Raw genomic sequence first — 21,912 nt, forward strand, 5'->3', positions numbered from 1 at the left:
TTGAAATACGTATATTTATAGGTCACAGGATCCTAGAATGGCTTGGGTTGGAAGGAACCTTAAAGATCACCTAATTCCAACTCCTCTGCCCCACTATACAAGGTCGCTCAAAGCCCCATCCAGCCTGGCCTTGAACAATTCCAGGGATGGGGTATCCACAGCTTCTCGGAGAAGTATAGAATAATATAGCCAACTAGAAGGTACGAATTTTCTTTGCTCACATCTATGGAGACTTCACCAGTAATTTCTTCAAGAAGTGTACAAAACATATGAAATTTAATAAGAAAGAAGGAGTGTTTTTGTGGAGAGACAAAGGTCTCTGCATCCCCTCTGACAGATTCTTAACTTTTTAACTCTAACTGTACATACTGACAGCCTTTGACATGCCTGGGGATGCCTATAGGTAATTGTACAGTTATGTTTCAGAACATTACAACACAAGCAACTACAGAAGCCCATAAGACTGAAACATGTTGTTTGAGACAAGATCTTGCTTATTCTGTTACCTTCATTCATCCTTTATTTCTTTTAATTGACATGAGTAGTGGTTTCCTGCTATTATGTGTTTTCTGACTTCTGGAAAAAGGAAAGTTGAAGTAAATATTGATAAAATCACTCTTCTGAATTGTACTTGACTAACAGAAGCACAAGTATTTGCTTAAAAATACATTTCTATTTTAAAAGTAAATTAAAAAAAATGATATGGAGATCCACGTCTTTTAACGGGTTCATAATCAAAGACTCTCACTTTGCTGATAAATCTAGTCATTATTAATACTATTTTTCTGAAAGCCAGACAGAGATATTGATTCTGGACTTTCACAACTGCAGTGGGGTGTTTCCGTTTTTCACCTCACCCTAACACAAAAGGTTCATAACGACACAGACAGCTCATTTATTCCTTCAATGATTTTCTTCTAATAAGCTTCTGGAGTATTTATGCAATTAGAAAGCTGACACGTTCTTCTGCTGTTCTTTCAATACATTGATCATTTCTATGCTGAATAACTTTTTGTAAGCAGAAGAATACTAAAATGATACTACAATTCCTTTGAGGTCCTGCAAAATACAGTCTCCTGAGGAAAGTTACTGTTTTGAAATACCTGCATTCCAAATTAAGCTTCTTCTAGACTTACCGACTATATTGAGGAGATTTTTGTCAATGAAATAGATATTATTCTGATTTTCTTTTGTCTCTCCACATAACCATTTGCTGTTGCCTTCCATTCTCTCTTTTAATCACAAAATTATAATTAAGGTTGGGGAAGCTGTGGACAAGCTCATCTAAATTTCAATCCCTGATAAGATTTACAGGTTGAAGTAATAATTTGATCAGCCATAAACCCAGCTGGCATTTTAAAATTCACACTCATTCACATCTCAAGATTAAGTAGAAAGCTTTTTTATTTGCCAATACCTGAAGGCAGAGCAGTTTTTTTTCCAAGTATTAGTGGAAACTGTGAAACATGTATTATTAGTTTCAGGACAACTAGTAAAGCAGCATTACACAGAGCTCTAAACCCAGGCGTGCTGCAGTTATACAGTAAAAGAAAAAATACATAAAAATAATAAAAATATTTAAATAGATAGGTAAATATAAATAAAAATTCTACATTTCCAAGTATCTCAAACCTATCTGCTAATTCTGGTAAATGGCACAAGACTTAATGTCTTTAATGTCTTTATTTTAATTGTACAGCAAAACTACTTCATTTCACTCTGTACACTCTGTCCTTTTATTTGTAAATGGGGTGAAGAGTGAAGCACAACTGGTTTGGAACCAGTATTGTGTGACTGCACAACTACACAAAGAGCAGAATTAAGGTGCACAACTCACTTTTCACTCTTTAACTTCTTCATAAATAGTTATTTAATGAGGAATATAATTTGATTTTCAGCTGTCATCTTCCAATTTACATTCATTGCCACTATTCAGATTAGTTCTATATCTGCTTCAGCCTAAAAAACATCCTGTTACCAATCATTTCTTCTGTTCTCAAACTCTATTGTCGCCAACACTTGCTATTTGGCCTTTTGTCTGTGTGACGATGTATTCTCACATAGTCAGGTAGCATTTCCAAATTACCAGAGAAGCTATCAGGAGGATAAGTAGATGTTATGTCCTAAAACCCGCAGTACTGGATACTCTGTTATAAAATAGCTTGAGTCTGTTTGGAGTTTTGGGATGATGTTTATGACTTTGTCACTGGTCCATGTCCCATATTCTCATGCCTGCACCTATCCTGACTCATCTATCTCCTTTATGTGCAAAATTAAACAAACATGTATGTATTCATCCTTCTCCATTTATTACTCCTTTGAAAATCTCCCTCATCATTCAGCCTTGTCACCCTTGAAAACACAGTCATCTCCAATATTTCTTTTCCATCAGCTTGCCACCAGATGCTATTGCTCTTTTTTTTTTTTTAAATCCTTCCCCCCCCCCCCCCCCCCCCCCACCCACATTCTCTGTTTCTTGGACAAATCTTTCTCTTCTCTTTTTTTTTTTTCTTAACAAAATTTCCCAACAAAAGTCCTGATAGTTGTGTAGCCTGCCTGCTGCTCTGTCAGCCTTTTCTTTTTATACACCAGTCTACTAGTTTTTTCTTACTTTTCAAAGTCTTCCTTTAAACTCACATCTTCCATTAGGCTTACGTGTTTTAACTGGTCACAGAAATGAGTTTGTTAGAAAGGCTCATTAATAAGTACTCAAACAACTTCTGAACATAAGACATAGAAAATTTTGGCTGGTATTTCCTGTTTATACGAACTACAGTCCAATCAATCCATCATGAACTCGTAGAGAGAAGAAAATGTTACTAACCTGAAGAAATGGCTATAATGGAACAGGGAGTGTATGACAATGGAACAATGAGCATAAAGGAGCTTGGATATGTCTGTCATAGCTGTTTGATCTTCCTTTAAGGGCAGTAAGAATAATTCCAAAGAAATTAAGCCTCTGCTTGGTGAGAGATGTAAACATACAAATTGTTTACAGTATCAGCTTGCTTGAAATGGTGTGGAGCATTTTGAGTGTAGTAGGTTAAGGCAATAATATTTTGAGACAAGCAAATTCATATAAAAAAAAAAATAGTGCTAGAGTGTTGTCATTAGGCACCTCAGCATACATACATATCTCTTATGTTTTAACCTGGCAGGCAGCTTAGAACCACACAGCTATTCACTCACTCCTCAGAAGTGGAATGGGAAGAGAATCAAAAAAGGTGAAAAAGTGAGAGAACTCATGTGTTGAGATAAGAACAGTTTAATAATAAAAAAGAAGAAGAAGAAAAAAAAAAGAATAAAAAAACAAGTGAAGCAAAACACAATTGCTCACCACCAGCTGACCGATGCCCAATTAGCCCCCAGGCAACAGCAGCCTCCCCAGCCAACTCCCCCCAGTTTTATTGCTGAGCATGATGCCGTGCAGTATGGAATATCCCTCTGGTCAGTTGGGGTCAGCTGTCCTCATATCCCCTCCCTGCTTCTTGTGCACCCACAAACCCCTCACCGGCCAGGCAGCACAAGGAGCAGAAAAGTCCTTGACAGAGGACTTTTTTTTTGCTCAGCAACAAATAAAATATCAGTGTGTTACCACTGCATTATTTCCATCCTAAATCCAAAACACAGCATCATATCAGCTGCTATGAAGAAAATTAACTCTATTCCAGCCCAAAACAGGACAATATGTTTTACATGCACGTCTCTGTGATGGCAATATGAAAAAGGTGAAGCAGATTAACAACCAGGTGATAAACTACACTATCATCTGCCTTCAAGACTTCTGAAATTAAAGTTATAGTTCACTGCCCTTTTTAAAACTACAAGCCTCAAGGTCGCATGAGCTTACCTCCCCTTACTGGTCTCCACAATCAATTCAGAATATGCCTTTCATGGCTGAGGACCCAAGCCCATGCTCCAGTAGATTGCATGCTGATGCTTGGCACAGCTATCACTTAGATTATATACACATGGGACCTGTAAGAACTCCTTTCTAGTACAACTAGTAAGTGGTTCTCCTATCCTTACTGTGGCTAAATGTTATAGAGAGTTGCACTCCTTAAATACACAGCATGGGTTACTACAGCTGGCTGATGTGAAGGCATTAGTTTTGCTCTGCTGGTTAGGTCTTTGGAGTGCACAGGAACCCAAGGTAGAAGCAAACAGGGGTGTCCACATACAACCACCAAGAGCAGAGCTGTTTCCTTGTTTTTTAACGTAATTTCAAAATTAATAGAAAGGGCTGTAGTGTCCAACCTGCTGTGTGTGTTTACTATTGGGGATTAGGCTTTCTGATTAGATAAGAGTCTAGATTGCATGTGTTTTCACTTGAACTGGAACTACAATACTTCTATTATACTGTCAAAGTATTATTTTTACAAAATATTCCCTTCTGGTTTTAATTGGTCTTCTTCACCATGCACATACTATCAATTTAGCTTGTTTGTATTCCACCTACTGTTATGTGAAATTATTTCATGGATGGAGTGAATTCCCAATAAAATGTGCATGAAATTAACTACTCTCTTTCTCTCATTAACTGTAATAGCACTTACATCAAATGATTTCCCATCCAGTAAGATTATAACCAAAAAAATAAATAAACATCCAACCTGATTTTGTTGGGAGGCTCCATTTCTTTACAAATTTTGTAAAACTGGCATATGAGTATCTGAATAAATGGCTTGCTGTCTGTGTGTTTGTTCATATGACTACTTACTCTGACATGCTGATTTGATTTACTAATTGCAATCATTTCACTGTTTCTTTTCTGTGGTAAAGTGTCCTTCAGAAAGAGATTGCCAATTGCTTCTTTTGTGGTTCTTTCAATAGGAAATGATAGCAGGATAACCAAACCTGGACAACCTGCAGAGAAACAGTTTCTCCCTCCACTTTGCTCCAAATTTATGTTAACATATTTGAGACAGTTCAAAAGCTGAAATTATTTTATCAAACTTATAATTGCTGTGGCAGACTAAGCCTTTCATATGGATGACAAGTTGGTTAGGAGTTAGGGAAAATCATTAAACCATTCAGATGTAAGAGCTAGAAAGAGTGATAGCATGCAGAGTTAGTTACAGCAGCTTCAGAAGGGGAGCCATTTTAAAAGTCCTGCTGCTCCTTTGGTAATGTCCATACCCTTCAGGAAGAAGGAAAACAACAACAACAAGAAAATATTGGAATGGTCTGTGCCAGATGTGGCCTGAACTGTTACTATTCCCTAGAGAGGTATCTGTGCTTGTGTATAGAATAAGTCCCTTGGTACGCAAGCAAAATGGAAGAGGTGGTGTCTACCTGATAGAGTCCTGAAGAAGCTTAAGACATACTTCTTGTCTCTGCCCTTAATATTACTAATTGTGCTACCACAGAGCCTACAAGACTTGGTCTTTGCTCTGAAGTCCCTTGAGCAACACATTGCCAAGGCACAAAACACAATCCATTCCGAAGGAGTGTGTAATATAAGCAGAGCAGACCTAAGCAATGGGGAACACAAGTGAGTAAGTTCTGGTTGGTGTGATTTACCATTTGTCAGTGGCTTGGAACAGAGGGTTTTACTAGCACTTGGCTCTGTGAAGCAGCAGCTCTGTCATACATTTGAGCATATGGGATTTAGTAGGCACTGCTGTCACACAACAGTCCTTTCAGAATTTCAGTAGAGGACACTAGAAAGATGGTGCATGACGTGACAAAGTGTTTATTAATTGAACCAATTAAGTGAAGTTGTTTGTTTTTTGAAATATTCACTACTGTCAAGCTTTAAAATGCAAGTTTTCCCAATGTTGTTAGGGTGAAAGATATGCTCACGGATGTACCAATAATAGGATTTAGAATAAAAGCTTTAACATCTCATAGAAATGTATTAATTGAGATGCTTCTTGTAAGCAGACTCTAAAATTTTACAAAAAACATCAGACCTGTTAGTGGGAAAAAAATTAGCAGTTTGTTTTTATTTTAATGGGAAGAAGAGAGCAGGGAGTTTCATTTGTAAGAACATGCTCTGTCAGAACAGACAGTCCTTGCTTTGCTCCTAGCACTGCTCAGTGGCCTGCCGCAGCATTAAATATTCCTGTTGGGATTTGCATGCACTTTCAGTGGAAGAAAAAAATAGACTAAAAATAATCAAGTCCTGTATGGTGCTGAGAACTACTTTACAAAAGTTTTTCACTGTCATGTTAGGTTAAAGTCAACAGGAGGTAAAAGCACTAAAGCAGATGTATTTTGAGACCTAATCATGAAATCATGAGCCTGAAACTGTTAAATCCTAATTCCAGCTTTGAGATTAATTCATCACCTAAACTCTGGTGAGCATATTTCCCTGGTGTGTTGCATCCTACCCATGAGCAAAAAGACTGCTGAGTCAGGTGGTTAAACTGAATGGAGTCTCTTTGTGCTGCCAGAGTAACACAAAATTCAAGATGAAGAGCATGACCCAACATTTTGGTTTTGATTTCCTTCTATAAAATGCACAAAATAATGTCTACGTCAGCAGAAGCTGCTAAGTTTATTAACTACCATGTGTTCAAAGTGCTGAAGAGAAGCAGAGAAGCAAAAGTTTTATTCTTGTGATGAATTGTTTATTATTACAGAGATATAGTTAAAGAATAAGTTGAATATTAAATGAGAACTGAAGGCAGTGTTAAAGCAATCATAAAATGGCACCAGTTCACAACTTTTTATCTTAGCCTGTGTTAGAGTTCCTCATGATTAAGTTATGGTGAATATTTTTAGCTTTCAGACACTCCGTGCATTCATACTTGGTACAAAATTTCTACAAGCAGTATCGGAATTTTCCTTCTCTTTTGGTCTCAGATACAAAGTCCTGAAGCAGAATTTTCCTTTGGCAACAAAGTGTATGCATTGTACTGAGGTTCTTGGAAAACAGGACTGCCCTGCTTTTAAGTGTCGTGATGGCTGGATAAGTATATATATATATGAAACAACACTCCATTAGAGTACACTGTGACACTGCCTTATACATTGGCTTCACTGGCCAGACAACCTGCAGTCCTAACTCTCCAGTCTTAGTGAGGTTGTTTTTTAATAGGAAGAGAGACAGTAATATCATATTGCTAGCCTTCTGTAAATGGTGGTGAAAATAGGACATCTGATGAAGCCTGAAAGAGCATATGTTATGCCCATAGCTGATGTGATGCCATATATTCTTACAGATGTCAGTACTCATAGTTAGTTTGGGTAATTAATGTTAGTCATGGATATTATTTTTCTGTTATCTAGTTTCAGCCCTCTAGTCTCAGTGTGGCCTTACGAAGCTTGTGAATATTTGGGTTTGTCTGTTGTTTGGCAACTATATTGTATTACACAATATCTCATATATTTCTGTGATGTAACATTGCAGTGTAACATCTGTTACTCAGGTGAACACATTTGTCAAAAAGAAGTTGTTTAAGAGATGATTGATCATTAATACAGGCAGCAAAATAAAACAAATTGGCTACATAAAGTGCTCTCCCTGAAAGAAAATTAGTTTGGTGCCTCTCCATTAACTGTTTTTCACAGCCAGTGGATGGCTAAGTGCCCATTTGTCCTTGGAAATAAGTGTGACAAAAGAGGTTAGAACACAGCAGTTCTTTTTTGAGGAAGTTTTTGCCTAATGATAATGCCTAATGAGAAAAAAATAAGCAAATGAATCCATTTGAGATGGTGATTAGCAATGGAAAGCAACATGGCACCCTATAAAAATGTAGCAAATATTCAAGTTCATGGAAATAGGTACTAGTAGCTTTTCTAGAAGATAATAAAAAGCGTCTTTAAAGAATGAGTTCTTCCAGACCTCCCCCTGCCTTTTTCTTTTGCAGCAAGTGTGCCTTAGACAAGACCTTCTATAAAGTTTATAGATAGATGAATTGCAGGAGTACAAAACTTGTCTTATGCATGAAACTTTACAGCTTTGTTAAATGAAAAATAGGATAGTAAATGTAAAAAAACAAAACAAAAAAAAAAAACACACACAAAAACGATGATGTTGGTATTCTGTCTTTTTCTTTCATTGACTGTACTGTATAAATGTTACTGAGTTCCTGAGTTCTGGGGGGTAGCAGTGCATATATACATACACAAATTGGAAATATGCATGTAAGAAAGATGTGTCAAATGACTTGTGTTGCACGGAAATTCTGGCAGGAGATCTTGTTTACTTGGTTAGTTGCTTGATTATTCTCTGGTTCACAGAGATGAGCATTCCTGTCACAGACCTTCAATCAGCATCTCCTTATGAACGCACTGTTACATCTTAAAATGAACAAAGGAAGAAAGATAAACACACCAGCCAAAAGTAATGAAAGTACGTGAGCAGTTTATGGAAAATACAAGATGAAAACATAAAGGAAAACAATGTGCAGGCAGGTTGCATAATTTACCAAAGTGCTTCCAGCTACCAGCAGCTACATAGGTATCATGTTCATTTTGTTTTCTGATTTGCTGATTCCCTCCCCCCCCCCAGTATTTTAAGTCATTCTATAGTTTCTAGTATATCTTTCACTGTTCCCATATGTTGTTTCCATCATTAGGAGATTTTCAATACAGTTAAGGTTTATTAATGTTACATATTTTCAGAGAGGAAAATAAATGGCAAATACCACTGTACATTTCTTCACAAGCTGCTTTACAAAATACCTTTAAAATAGCCATTTGTTTGACATAGTTGCTCCTACTTCATTGAAACTTCTTGTCTGTAGCTAGCAAGTAGAAGTTTGAATACAAAATGTCATTGGAACAGAAGGGAGAGGTGTGTCAGCTTTGGTAAGCAAAAGAAAGTATTCAATGGCAAGTGAGTTTTTTTAATGTTCTAACAGAGTTATATTTTTATGATCCAGGGGATATGTTTACAATAAGGAAAGGCTTAAATAAATATCAAACCAATAAATCATCACCTGTCATTATGCCTAAATTAATTTCAGTAAATGTGCTGTGTAGTCATGAAGAAATTAATTTAGGTACTACTGTTTTTGACAGGTTGGATACATTCATTAAGAGTTTCTATTGTTTTTAATTATGGTACTTGAATACCATATTGCAGGTAAATCATTTACTTGTATAGTAGAGATGCCTTTAACCTTAACTGAAAAGTGGCTATGTAAGATACACTCAGAAAAGAGGTACCAAAACATGCAAAAGGTGTGAATAAGTCTTTATATCCTACGCTTATGCAAGAGTTCGTTTTGAGTGATAACAAGTGTAATATGTAACCTGAATTTTGCAGGCAGGTAATAGATACAAAGCTAACTGGTGGTTATTTTAACTGTATAAACTGACACTGCTTTAATTTTTTGTAGAATGTAAAAAAAGAAGCAATAGACATGAGGTACACCAAGGGAAAATTTGCTTTAACATAATGAAAAAATCCCCACAATGATGGTGCTTAACACTAGAACACTTGGGCTTAACGGAGAAGATGTTATCCCTGAGGATATTCAAAACTCAGTTGTTCAAGGCCCTGAGCCTCATCCATTTAAGCTTTGAGACCTAAGGTAACCTTGGCTTAACATAGCTCTGAGGCTGGCCCTGCTTTGGTCAGGAGGCTGAACCAGGTGACCTCCTGAGGTCACTTCCAAACTAATCAATTGTATGATTTGTTGTCTTATTTAAATACAAAAACAAACAAACAAACAAAACTTTTTTTTTCTTTTTTTTTTTTTTCCTCTTGTTGTGGGGTTATTTTTGTTTGCTTTTTTTGGTTTGTTTGTTTGTTTTTGTGGTTGGTTGGTTAGTTGTCTTGGTTGTTTTTTTGTTTGTTTGTTTGTTCTGTTTTGTTTTGTTTTGCTTTACTTTGGTTTGTCATTGTTGTTTTTTTTTTCCATGGATGGGAAGGGTGTTAGACAAGATGACCTCTAGAGGTCCCTTCCAGCCTCAGCCATTCTGTGATTCTATATGAGCATATGAGTGGAGGCATGGAGAAACATGTTCCTCGGCTACAGGATAAGAAACCACACTTTTCAAATTGGGCAGACACACATGGGAAAGGAGGAACAAAAATTCAGGTTAGATTGGGATCAAATTTTACTAGGTGCTATCCTCCAGTCTCACATCCTCTAGAAAGTTTTAAAAGGGATGGTATTGACTTTCGTCTTTCTAGAAGGCTCTGAGATATATTGACATTGTTACTTTTTTTCCTTTCTGATTTCTTCCACTGAAAACTGATGAGGCTGCACTGGGAGAAGAATATTTTGCCATTTTCTTTCTTTCTCTAGCCTTTTTTTTTTTTTTTTAATAGACAATGATCTCTAACCCAATAGTCCTCAACCAAGATGAAGTCCTCCTTTCTCCAGACTTTCTCTCTTGTCTCCAGGGTCTGAGATTCCTGAGGGCTAGCCTTAGCAGTAATGATTGAAGTAAAAAGTCATTTTTTGACTCTGCTTTCTCTGTATCCTTTGCCACAAAAGTACCCACCCTATTCAGCAGTGTGCCCACATTTTTCTAAGTTTTCCTCTTGCTACTGATGCATTTGAAAAAGCCCTTCTTCTTGTCCTTGGCATCTATTGCCAGATTTAATTCCAAATGGGCATTAGCCTTCCTCTTCGCATCCCTGCATACTCTGACAAAGTTCCTATGTTCCTCCCAAGTGCCCCATTCCTTTCTCCACATTCCATATACTTCCTTCTTCTGTTTGAGTTTTACTCCATGCAGGTCTCCAGACCACTTTGCTTGATTTCTTACTCAAAGGCAAACACTGATTTTGAGTTTGGAGGAAGTGATGATTAAATATTAACCCTTTCTCTTGGACACCTCACCCCCCCCCCCCTTTCTTCTGGTTTCTTAACCAATGATATTCCTCCAAGTAGGTCTATGAAGAGGCCAAAGCTTGCTCTCCTGAAGTCCAGGGTTGCGATTCTACATATTGCCCTGCTTCCTCCACGCAGGATCATGAACTCCACCATCTCATGGTTACTGCAGCCAAAGCTGCTGTCAAACTTTACATCTCCAAACAGTCCTTCTTTGATTGCTAGTAAAAGGTCCAGCAGAACACCTCTCCTCATTGTCTTATCCACCACCTGTGTCAAAAAGTTGTCATCAATACTCTGTAGGAACCTCCTGGACTGTTTGTGCCAAGAACAAGGCACAGGGTGCAAAGGTTTTTCTTTTCACTCTCTTGAAAGAGTCCTGGCAAATAAAGTGGTGCTTACAACAAATGAATCAAAAAGAAAATGGTGATAGCCAGAGATTCATGATAGTTTTGAGGGCTTTGAAATTTTTTAGCTTTTCTTTCATTACCAACCTTTCATTGCTATGAAGATTTGCCAGCCAGGTAAAATCATAAGAAAATGATAGAATCTTCTATAATCTTTATTTAATCTTTAATTAATTCTGCGTGGGTAGATTAACATGCTTATGAGTAATTTGTAAGTAAGCAAACTGGAATATTGCAGTCTATGTGTTGGGAAATCTCAAGAATATATACAGTTATTCAGTCCAGATACTGATTAATCCAGGCTGTGGTAGATGGGCCTTCCTCCATCTTTCACCCTTAGCATTGTGTTATTTCTTAACACTGTCACATTGTGGTGCTTGAGATCTGGCAGTGTGATTAAGAAGTAGGAGTACGTACCTTGTAACTAATATTTTATTATAGTTCTCCTTTGATTTAGTCTCTGCCTTAATTAAATTGTAAGTCTGACTCAACAGCTTTCCAAATATATCTTCTATATAGATGAATGTGGGCTGTTTCTGTAGCTTAATGAGGAGAATGCAATGTGTGACAGCTTTACTGCTCCTTTTATTTCATTTTTTTCAAGGAGAGGTACCACCTGTGAGGATATTTTATTTTTATAGGGGGCATTGGCCCTGATTTCCCACTCAGTGAAAGAGCAAGTGCAGTGAAAGCCAAGGTCCAATGAAAAGGTGATCACTGGCTGTGTTTCATCACCCGTGTGTCATGGTATGAAACAAATCTGAACATAACTGGTTTTGGCTTATGCTATGTGTTTGTGTTTGAGGACAGGCAAGATAATGGAGTGAAACTGGGCTTCACCGTGACCTGGAGTGTTCTGCACACACTCACTAGGCCCCCTGGCTTCTCCTGGATCTCCTGGCAAACGTTAGGCATGGGATTCCTCTTAGTTGATTGTGAAGACTCGACTATATCAGAGCTAGCTGCTGAGGCTTTCCTTGCAGCTGTTGAAGACACAGTCAATGGAAATTAGGAAACAATCCATCTGACTACATGCTAACAACTATTTTAAGATTTGTTAAACTGAAACATTATTTTTTTAACTGAAAACAAGCTCTCCATTGTCTGCAAAGGGTGACTACAGTAACCTGCTCAGAGGTCCATACTAATATTTTTGATACTTACATTATGTGAGATAAATCCCTCCCCATGTGTAGGGGGCTTCAAGTTGTATGGCACATCTAACAAGGGAAGCCATTATTTAACAACTATTGCTTCCCTCTTTCCTCTTCATATACCTACCTTCACTAACCCACCACAAAAACACAATAGTTGTTAGTTTACCAATTAGTCAGACCTTGAGAATCACTGGGCATGGTCCACCACTGGCCGCTATAACTCTTCCTTTGGGTAAATTCTGTCTGGAAACAAAAATGAACTATCAAAGATGCAACAGGAATCAATAAGAAACAGCATCATTGCACTTAACCTTCTCTCTCAGTAACACACACACACAGAGTCAGATATATATTCTCTCACTAATTCTGTCTTTGTAATTATACTACAAAAAATCTGATATAAAGCACACCTCCTATCTTTTTCAGTAACACATCAAAACATCCAGAGTTACTATTTCTGTGATATCAAGACTAGATAAAGTAGAATGTTTGATTGATAACAATTGAACAGCACATCAAACAGAATTATAATACTCTGATCCACACACTTTATCTCATCCCAGTCAATACTGTGCACACTGTGAATGCATTAAAAAAGCCAAATGCATTGATCATTGTCAGTCTGACAAAGAAACATCACACTGTTGATATTAAATTAAATCAGAGATACTCTAAAATAGATTACAATTATTAGGAATGTAATTATTGGACTTTCTATTACAAAATATTGCCAACTACACATCATATTATCTACTCTTTTATATTATTATTATAATAGTAACTAGAGGTGAAATATCAAGCTAAAGAATTAGGTGCAATGCAGACGTTTTGTTCCCAAACTTAAAAACAAAACAAGACAAAACAAAACAAAACATTCCATCCTGAAAGAAAGCAAACAAACACTTTTCTTTTGACCTTTTGAGGTCAACTTATAATGATAAGCAAATGCAATAGCACTTGGCAGATGCATACAGACATTGCAGTTGCTCCCTGATTGAGATCAAGATTTGTGAATCTTTTTAAACTTTTTTACACCCTCATGGTGTTTTGTTCATATTGTTTCGTGGAAATCCCTGAATGCCTCTTCAGCAAACATATTTCCCATGTTGAAAAAGGACAAAACAAAGTTTTCTGAGATGCATAAATGCCTATTAAGAAGATATCTCTTTGTCTACATAGATCTTAGTGATCGATTCATTTGGGACAGGGGGACAGAAAATGGAGAAAGGATACTGATCCATCATGATTTTTCCTCATTACTGTCTGACTAAAAAAATTATCTGAAATTATGTATAAACAGAGTGAACAACATGCTGACAGAACATTTCATATTATCCAACATGACAGCTAATGCATTTCATGTTAGCCAAGTGCAAGGTCCTGCACCAGGGCTGGGGCAATCCGAAGCACAAATACAAGCTAGGTGAACAATGGACTGAGAGCAGCCCTGAGGAGAAGGACATGAGAGTGTTGGTTGATGAGAAGCTCATCATGAGCCAGCAAGGTGTGCTTGCAACCCAGAAAGCCAACCGTATCCTGGGCTGCATCAAAAGAAGTGTGGACAGCTGGGTGAGGGAGGTGATTCTGCCCCTGTACTCTGCTTTCATGAGACCCCACCTGGAGCTCTGCATTCATCCCTGGGGCCCCCAGCACAAGAAGGGCACAGACATATTAGAATGGATCCAGAGGAGGGGCACAAAGATGATCAGGGAGCTGGAGCAACTCCTACGAAGACAGGCTGAGGGAGTTGGGGTTGTTCAGCCTGGAGAAGAGAAGGCTCCGGGATTATAAGACTTTACAGTGTCCTCCCAGTACCTAAAATGGACCTACAAGAAAGCCCAAAGCATTCCATGATTCTATATTTCAACCCAACTCGAACTGGTTTAAATCAGAAGATTCATCTAAGTAGTTGCACATTTGTTTTTAGCCTCAGTTGAAACAACATTGATTAATAGATACATATATATAAATGTGTGTGTGTTGAAGAACGTGCAATTAAAATATGCTTTGGAAATGTCAGAACATGTTGTTCCACCATGATCCAACACTGATCAGCTTCCTTGACAGCTGGAGTGCCTTACAGGAGTTTCGGTTTGAATGCTTCAGGCTCTTAATCCTTTCTGAGGCTCTGTCTTTCCAGATGGACAACAATTCCAGGATAATCTTATTGCTCCAGGGTTCAAACAAAGCAGGTCAGTGTAGTGTAGTGTACTGTGAATGCGATTCAGGCCAAGAAACTTACCTGCAATATTTATCAATGGTAAGAATCAGTGACCTTTAACTTCCATGAAGGTAGATGTCCAGAGGGCTGCAGATACTGAGTTGACACAGAATATTTCAGCTCTGTGTGATGAGCCAAATGTGTCAATTCAGGTTGTCATAACCCAAAAAAGTAACAGAGTAAAAATACCAAAATTTACGTTTTCGAAGAAGTGGACAAGCAAACAAATAATCACCCCAAAATTCCCTAGCATCATTTTTTACAAATCCAACAGTTTCTCAGACATCACTCTCAGATTTTTCAGTTCCATGATTTCTGGACAGCTGGCATAAAAAGGCTTTAGACAGCTCCATTCAGCGTGTCTTTGAAACTTTGAATCAGTCTTACAGCAGTAGCAGCATTAAACTCCCTAGGTGTTAGCAGTTAGATATTTTTGTGATCTTTTTCTTCTTTCCTAGCTTCGTTAGTTTCTCATTCACACACACACACACAGAGAGTTTTCCATTTTGCTGATGTTCTTGTGCACTTTCCAGTCTCACCTGTTATTTCTTTCTTTCTAGCACAGGTTCACACACATAAACGCCCACAAAAAATCTTCTGTGTAGAGCAAAGCTTCTGTACTTTTCCTTACTCTCTTTATCTCTTAATGGTAGCTAAGTCCTGTAAGATAAAAGATGCACTTTCTGGGGTTAACTGAATTGTGCAATAGCATGTGCAGCTCATATATCTCTCTGCATTATTTATGGAAATGAGTGGTGGCAATTATATTGTTTCCACTGAAAGCAAAAGGAGTTACCAACCTATAAATGATCTTTTTATTCAACTTGGTTTCCCGGGATTGAACCCAATTAAAATGTGATTGCTCATGAAGTAGTCTGATAATTATTTTCACCTCCCATGCGGATTTATTGGCATGTCAGGATTTCCCTTTTTTTTTTTTTTTTTTTTTTAAGCCTGCTTCCCCTCTGTTTTGTACACTCATGTTTACCAGTGTCAAGTGAACACAAGGTATACCCTATTCACACAAAAACAGACTCTTGTATCTACACTTCCAAAAAAAGCAAATAAGACTGATGTCCTCCCCATCTGGTCCCAGGGATGCTCCAGCAAGAACCCGGCTAGTGTCTCAAATATACCTGGCTCACTCTGTGCCCTCCAAGGCTCTCATTGATGGGCTGGCAGACATTGAAATACATCTGCTAGTCTTCCAGATCTTACTTCGGGAAGCAAAGCTCACATGGCTGTGTCCATATGCCACACTTGGGCTCTCCTAAATGCTCAGGACACACAGGATTTAATCCGTTATCTCCTTGTGTGGCAGTACCAACCTGCTTCTCAGGAGGACTGCCCATCACTATCCAAATCATCACATTGTACTCTCTCTATAGCAACAATGCTTATAACATTTATAGCATATGCTAACTGCTGTCACGAGCAGGTCTATCATATGTATAGCCTGCTAAACTATCACAGTTATGAGGCAAGAGTCACTTCCATCTACTAAAGCTGCTACAGCATCCATCTCTGCAGGACTGTGCCCACTCATGTTGTACCTAATACCACAGTTTGGTTAGAAAACATGCAGAAGGACAGAGAGCCACAGCCTTTCCACAAATCATCTGTATGTGAGATGGCACCAGCCACTCAGCATGTTTTTCTGCCCAAGTATGCACACACACATCTGGTAGCCACTGCTGTCTGTCTACTAATTCAGAGAGTACTATTTCCCTTCTTTTTCCTGGTAGCAAGCATTTGGCTCAACATTTAACTCACTATTAAAAGAAAAATAAATAAATAAAAAAGAAATTTAATCCCTTATGTAAACTGCTGAGGATGATTTCTAGAATATCATGTGATGTGAGGCCATGAGAGTCTTTTAGTTTTATATTTTGTTTGATTGGCTGTGGAGGTCCTGCACTTGGCTTTGTGGTCAATGGTTAAAACTGTTTTACACTGGATTATAATTGATTTTACTCAAAAGAAATAAAGTTCATCGTACTTCTCAGTGTGAATCTTATCTTCTGTCACAATATCCTTTCCTTTGGTCAAATTCCAACCTTTCTCATTCAGTATAAATGTGCAAAACACAAATGATTGCTCTCTCTCTAGCCTGGATGCTGGAGAGCCTTGGTGACCCAGGGAAGTTTCCTAAAAGTTGGTGACCTAAAAGTTTCTTAAAGGGAGAATCTGAGCCAAGAAAATAACAGAGAAAGGTGTTAAAGCATGCCACCATGCCTTGGTCCTAGAAGCCTGGAATGAGGTTGGAGGTTTGATATACTTATGGAGCCAACAAGTTTTAAACTTAATATTGTACTGAAACAATACATGAGAATTTGGAATAGGTGGGAGCTCAGATGAAAAAGAAGCTTCTGGGCAAGATTACTGAAATAACCCTGATTTTTACAAGAAGGCAACATCATATTTTCTTGGTGTCAACTACCCAGGTTGAACGCAGCAATAGTTTGCTGTTCTTTGGAAATGCACCTATCTTGCCACCATGAATTATGGATTGAAACCTGGATTCAGTTTCATTCTTTGCTGTTGTTGTTTCTGCATCTCTCCTACTTCTTTATTTTCCATTTGACGCTGCTTGTTGGAGCAGTCCCATGAAATATTGACACACTTTTGACTCAACATTTCTGATGAGAGCTGATGATGACCAGACCTGGGGCCATTCTGGTGCCCATTGGTGGATGTTCCCAGATGCCAGGCTCATCACCGAGGTGTCCTTCTGTCTATATTTTCCCTGAATAAAAGCAGTCAAGATTAATATATCCTCATAGAAGACCTTGGCACAGCAGGATTGTGCAGTCCATATCTTCACTGCTAGAAAGAACAGCTCTTCTCACAGTATGAATGAAATTTCTTCCTTTTCTTCCTGTTCTGTTCTGTCCTTAGATAAAGTGTCAAACTTTCAAATTCTCCTGTTTCATAGTAGGAAACACTGTCCCAGTAGGAAGTAAATTATAACCTCCAACTTATTTCAGACAGTCTCCCAATATGATTTATAGATGAAAAATAGGAGATAAAGATAAGAGCTCTGGCGCTCTTTATGTTATTCTAAAACCATCTTATTTCTCCTTTTGCTATCATAAAGTTCTATAGAATGATTTAAATAAACTATATATATTGCTGGCTCATCATTTAGCTTTGCTTTTGTCTTGCAAAATAGCAAATGTCTTACATCTTCCATTTGTGTCCCTTTGTTTTCAGACTTGTAGGCTGCTTTATACAAAAGAAATAACCATAAAGCAGTGATGTTCAGAGGTTTGCTAACAACATATAAATACTTATATGTATCTTGTATTGAAGGCTTTCCATTGATTCCAAATACATGTATAATGCAGACATTTATATATTTTCATATGAAAGACCCAATAGAGATTAGACAGTTTCATGCTATCTTTCATTTAATACACTGAGATTGAAGGTCAACGCTCTTTCATTTTGCCTTTGATGATGTGCATTTGTGTTGGCTTTTTGTCTTTGTATTTAGGCCTCAGTGATGAAGATGCTTTACAGCATCAGCCTTTTACCTCCGGAGACGGGGTTCAAATCCTAATCTAGATCAAACACAGAGAGGTTAGTGGTCTCGTCATGCTCTCTAGTGGCTGCTTTTCTGCTGAGCAGCTACCATGCTCCAGGGAGGGCCAGCACTGGAATAGGCGTGCTGCCTGCCACAAGCCTATGCAGTCTGAGGGATAACTGGTGGGTCATTCTGGCTTGGCTGTAGTCACTTGTAAAACGTGTCTTAATCTCTCACCTCAAGGAATCAGAGAATAAATATCTTAATGATGATCACATCAGTTTTTTTGAATAGTTTCAATTCTCCTCTTCTCTTCTTGGCTATAGTCCCTTTATTTGAAATATAGAATCAACAGTGGTCAAACTGACAAACAATTGGCTGACAAATCCAATTTTTTGGTTACTTACCTCAAGCTGCAATGAAAAGAAGTATAGACATTTGTGAGAATGTCCTGCCGAGCTCAGTGGGCTTTGAGACTTGAGCCAAACATACTGATAGTTCTCACCTCATGGCACTAAATTTCATGAGTGTGTGAACTGGTACAAGGCTCTCCCAGGGACAGCTTTTTCTTAAATTTTAGGGTTACAGATTTGCTGCTGAGTGTGTCAGTGAAGTATAGCCCCATAAAAGTTTATAGGGAAATTGTAATTGAAACCTTTTTAAATCTCAGAGAAAGTTTTGGTTTAAGTTCTGAGTGGCAATGAAGATAAGAATTATTTTCTTAGTCCAAAAAATGCAGTGGAATTAAACTGAGATTCAGCAAAAACAAATGAATCACCCTTTTGATCATACCTCTAGCAGAAAGTAAACTATCATCATAAGAAGATGATAGTTTTGCTTTTGAGGGTTACTTCAGTTTAATGCTAAAATATCATGCTAGCAATATGGAGTGGCATCCTGATGAAGTGATTTGGTTGTGACTCTAGTCCAGGATGGTGTCACTTCTACCTGCCACAGCAGCCTTTTCACACACACTTTTAACTCTCAGACCAGACACTGATGTCCTTCAGGTATCCATTCTCCACCATTTATAAGGGCACGTGACTGCTGGGAAGGCATCCCTTTTCCTCAGGCTGTGACCAAATAGGTTTGCTGACTATTTCCCCCCACAGTGGGGGTTATACTGTGGGGGATAATGAGAAAAAAAAAAAAAAAAAGAAAGAAAGAAAAGTGATGTTTTCCATTTGTGGGATGTAGGTGGTCAAGGGAAACAAAAGTCCTTGTAGAGGTTTTACACAAGATATACAGATGGCTTCGGGGGTGTGGCAGACTCTGTTGATGCTAAAAGGATGAAGGAAGCCAAAAAAGATTTGTGACAGATGCTCTCAAGATATGGAGTATTTAAAGAGGATTGCAATAACTTTATAAATGTTAGAAATGTTGGCTAACTAACTACAAGTTTTTGTCAGTAGCTGTGTTCCCAGATAAATGAAATTTGAGATGTTTCCTTTAAAACTAAAAAGATGTAGAAAGACAATTAGCACTGTTTTCAACTTTTAAACAATTTCAGTTGCAAGACAGTTGAAGACCTTTGTTCTCCAAAGGGCCTACCACACTGACTGCTAAGGCCTAAAGGCAACCAAGGGAACCTTCAACCATTTATAAAAATAATAGACCTGACTGGGGAGAGACGTATCTTCTTAAAACTCTGTGACTAACAAGGAAAAATGCTTCAAAGGCTTAAAAATGCATAAATCCTGAGATGATCACCACTCTAGAAGACAGATGACCACCAAGGAGGTGCACAGGGTGGCTGTTGCTCTGAGATACATGTCCTGTGAGATGGTGTGGTTCTGGATAAATAGTTTATAACTTTAGGAGAGCTGGAGGGCTTGGGAAAAGGTGGCAGAGGATCTACTCACTGAGGGTTATGGGGGGGGGGGGGGGGGGGGGGGGAGGAAGTTTCAGTAAGATCAGTAAGATACAACTGAAAGGAGCTGGGCTGTGGGATCATGCCTTAAGGGAGCTGACAAGTTAGGATATCATACGGGAGCTGGAAGTGCGGTTACCTTAGAAACTGGAGAAAGAACTTAAATAAATTATTATGTCTGCAAATTAAGAAAAGGCAATATTTCTAGTTATTGCCAAACCAAGCTAAAGGATCTCTCTTCTGAAATGAAGACAGTTTTAATAATTAGCAAGCTGAGATTTTTTCCTTGGTTGTCTTTGCCATAATGAGGGAAGGGCTCTAAGAAGGATCCAACTCAGCAGTTATAATCATATAAATATACTTCTTTAACTTACACAGACAAAATGTTTTCTTCCAATATAAAACAATTTTTTATTTTTATTTTTTACTGGCCTCTTGGATTTTGCCTCCTTATCTTTCTTCCCCCAGTTCAGCTTATTTAGGATCAGGCTCTTATAATCTAGGCCATAGGGAGGATTTCCACTGTCACTGCACCAGGCACTAACTTCAATCCTTTTTGGCCTTTAGCTGGGATTATTCTCCTCCAGAAAGGTGTTTTGGGCAGTAGCAGTTCTGCCTTTGAGAGTGCTACATGCTGTGGAAGAGGGAAAACATGAAAAACTTTGAAGTTAAAAAAAGAAAAAAAAAAAAAAGGGGTTGTTAAATTGATTCTTAAAAGTGCACTTAACTTTAGAAGGGAAAAAATGCGTTATCATACCCTCAGGTATCTCACCAAACAGAATGGTATTATTTTTGGACATGGTTCAGAAGCTGGAAAACTTGATTTGTTATTACTCACTCTGAATAAAATAATTATAGAAGATTTTGCATGATGGAACTTTAAATGCTTACAAATGAGGGGATATCTGCAGTTTTGCCTCTCAAGAGCAAAGACTCAAAAATTTGGCTAAGAGAGCTGTCTTTTTAGAAGCCCCAGCTTTGATGGCTACCTACTTCACTGGCAAAGCTAAAAATAATAGGATTGGCATAAAAGTACTTTGGGGTCACCTGTACAAGACTGAGATCCCTAGGAGGTAAAAAAAAAAAAAAAAAAAAAGAAAAAAAAAAAAAAAAGGAAAGGAAAGAAGAAGCATGTGTCTGCTTGAAAAATGCTGGGCTGATCATCAACCAAATCATCATGATCATGATCATCAGCCCAAATATTTGCTTGGAAATATTTTCACAGCTTGATAATGTCATGCTGGAAAGTCCACACTCTGAGTCTCTCTATCCAAGAGCAGACTTGGTGCATGAGTGTGCATCTTGCTGCCAGTGAGTCACCTGGAAAATCTGTCATTCGGTTAGAGTACTGAGGAAAGGGGTGATTGCAATTCATACTGTGCAAAATTACTGTAATGCCATAATTTGGGCAAATAATTCAAAATGTGTTGCCTGTAGCAGTGGATTGCTACATTGCTCACTGATTGTTTCTGTTGCTTACTTGCCTGCTGGATGTGTGTTTACAAAAGCTAATTAGAGTGGACCATGTTATTTACAGTGTTAGACTTTAACAGAAGAAAGCTTACTGTATAATCTCTTTGCTCAAGTGTGTTTGAGCAAAGATTACTTCAGGGAACCTAAAAGGAGCCGGCAGGAACAAGTTCAGCAATTATTTTAACACAATAAACCGTTCCTCTCCCTAAGTGGTAGTATGAAGTATCCCCATGCTGGTTACCTGATACTGAATTATACAGAACTCAGACTTCTTTGTGTATGTACCATATCACCTCAGGCTACAGTCTGTGTCAGACCACTGTGTTTCACATTGAGTTTCAATATGATTAACATCTGTAACAGAAATCAGAACTAGAAAAGATCACATTGTTTTCTTCTTGTCCTTTCTAGCCCTTTCCGTTCAAAGTTTAGTCACTGATTCCCACAGAATTTTTTTAAAATGCTTTTGTGTTTTCATATGATTTCTACCAAGGTTAGCGAGAGGTAAATCCAACCTGG

Source organism: Cygnus olor, chromosome 2 (genome assembly GCF_009769625.2).
Source record: "Cygnus olor isolate bCygOlo1 chromosome 2, bCygOlo1.pri.v2, whole genome shotgun sequence".
Taxonomy (NCBI): domain Eukaryota; kingdom Metazoa; phylum Chordata; class Aves; order Anseriformes; family Anatidae; genus Cygnus; species Cygnus olor.